This window comes from Cervus canadensis, chromosome 4 (genome assembly GCF_019320065.1).
Source record: "Cervus canadensis isolate Bull #8, Minnesota chromosome 4, ASM1932006v1, whole genome shotgun sequence".
Taxonomy (NCBI): Eukaryota; Metazoa; Chordata; class Mammalia; order Artiodactyla; family Cervidae; genus Cervus; species Cervus canadensis.
The window spans coordinates 95,575,055-95,577,543 of NC_057389.1; positions in this window are offsets into that span (position 1 = coordinate 95,575,055).

The following is a 2,489-nucleotide window of genomic DNA, read 5'->3' on the forward strand; positions in this document are numbered from 1 at the left end:
GGGGTGTGGGACGATGGGAAACAGACGAGGTTCCTTTTAGCTGGGACCTTTCTACCCTCCTCCTTCCTCCCCTTGGTCCCCCGCCCCTCCCCAAAGGGCCTGATCCAGCCTTGTTCCATGGAGGCCAGGCAGCGTATTTGGATGGGTTGCTGGGTTGTGGCTCCCACGGGGTCCCTCGTGGTCCCTCATCAGTTTGAGGAAGGTCTTTTATTTAGCCAGAGGGCTAAAGTTAAATAGTGCCCTGGGTTCCCAGTGGAATTTCTTTCCCCTTCTTTTTCTTTTCTCTTTACCTCTTCAATCCCCTAATCAGGGTGGGTTGGTATGGTTGTGCGGGTTGGGCACTGCACAAGAAGACATTGTGTGAGCTCAAGCCATGCTACGAGTGCCCATTTCTCTTTTGCTCGGGAGCACCCTATGAACTAACCTCTGCTCTGCCCTGCCCTAGGTGACACTGACTCTAGAGTTCACTATTAAGAGAGCCAACTATGTCAATGAAAAATTCCAGGCATCCCTGACAGTCCAGTAGCTAAGATTCCATGCTCCCAAGGCAGGGGGCCAGGGTTCAATCCCTGGTCAGGGAACTAGATCCCACATGCTGCAACTAAGACCCGGCACAGCCAAATAAATAAATAAACATTAAAAAAAATAATTCCGTTTCTGGTCACACCCCAAAACTGAGGAGGAAGAGAAGACTTGATAGAATTGAGGTTTTGAACGACACAAGCTACAGATCCTTCAGGATCTTAGCGAGCAAACACGTGCAGGAGTACCTTCTAAAAGGGCCAAGGTTGGCGTCAAGGACTGTAGACTGACTTAGGCTGAAGAAGGAAGGACAGGGAGTGAATATCAAGAGCTCCCAGAGACATAACAGAGCTGGCGTGGATTGACAGCTAAAGGCACCCAGTTCTACCCTCTCAAAGATCCTTGCTCTCTGCCTCCTCATTGGGTAGCTCCTCCCATCGGGAGGAGAAGTCTATCTCCACACCCCTGGAATCTGAGCTGGTCCTGTGACCCTCTTTGACCAATCAAATGCCACAGAAGTACGAGGACGGTCCTGAATCTGGGTCTCAAGTGATGCTGCGTGTTTCTACTAGCTGCTTAGAAACAAAACAAAACCAAAAAAATGTTGCCTCTGCCACATGACCAAAGCTGGAGTTAACTTGCTGGTGGACGAGGGACATGGGGGAGAAACCTGTTACACCAGCTGAGCCATTCTAGACCAGCCAAACCCCAAACATGTGGAGAGCCCAACATGCGTAAACAGAATGTGCCTCACTGGCTCACAGCTGACCAAAGACTCGTGAAGGAGCCCAGCCAAGACCAGATAAATGATCCAACTGACCCATGGACTGTGGAACCATAATTAATGTTGATTGTCTAAGCCACCGAATTTGGGGATTGTTTGTTACACGGCACAGTGGACAATAGGAAGCTGACAGGTTCATTGGGCACAACTTGTCCCTCCTCAGGAAAGAGCTGGACTCACATCCTGGGGAACTCTTGTTTTGGTTGCCATTATTTTCATATCCTCTAGGAGTCCTTCCCCCTTCCTTCGTTACTTGACATCTCTCTGATTGCATCCCCTCCGTCTCTCATTTCCACTCAGACACATCAACCTTCTCATACTTGCCAAACTTGTTTCCACCCCAGGGGCCTTTGCACCTGCTGCTTCCCTGTCTGGAACCCTCTTTCTTCAGATTTTCACAGGGGTCCCTCCTGTGTCTACTCCACTGACAGACGCTTCCTCACTCAGAAAAGTATGCTGTCTTCTGATCCTTCCCCAGTTCTTTCCTTAAAAAAAAAAAAAATCGTTTGGCTGCCCTGGGTCTTAGTTGCAGCACATGAGATCTTCCATCATTGTTGAAGCAGGCAGGATCTTTTAGTTGTGATGTACAGGGTTAAGTTCCCTGACCAGGGATCGAACTCAGACCCCCTGCATTGGGAGCACCTTAGCCACGGAACCACCAGGGAAATTGCACCCTTTTCTTTAATTTTTGTTGTTATACCACTTAACAGTGCATGTGCGTATGTGCTATCGCTTCAGTTGCATCTGACTCTTTGTGACCCCATGAACTACAGCCCTCCAGGTTCCTCTGTCCATAGGATTCTCCAGGAAGGAATACTGGAGTGGGTTGCCATGCCCTCCTCCAGGGGATCTTCCCAACCGAGGGATCAAAGCCGTGTCTCATATCTCCTGCATTGGCAGGCAGGTTCTTAACCACTAGCGCCACCTGAGAAGCCCAGCATTTAACATACCTGAAATTATTTCCTTCCCTCACTGTTTCACTTCCCCATGCACTTTCTGGTCAATTCCCATATAAAATACTTGCCCTCAAATCCTTGTCTCAGGGTCATCCTAACCAATCTAAGACAGCTAAAGAAGATTCTAGATTTGGGTCAAGGACACCATCTGCTGATCCCACTGGAAGCCAGTTCACCTCCAGTTATATCATACTTAAGGATGCTAAGGTCAACCCCGGACTTCCCAT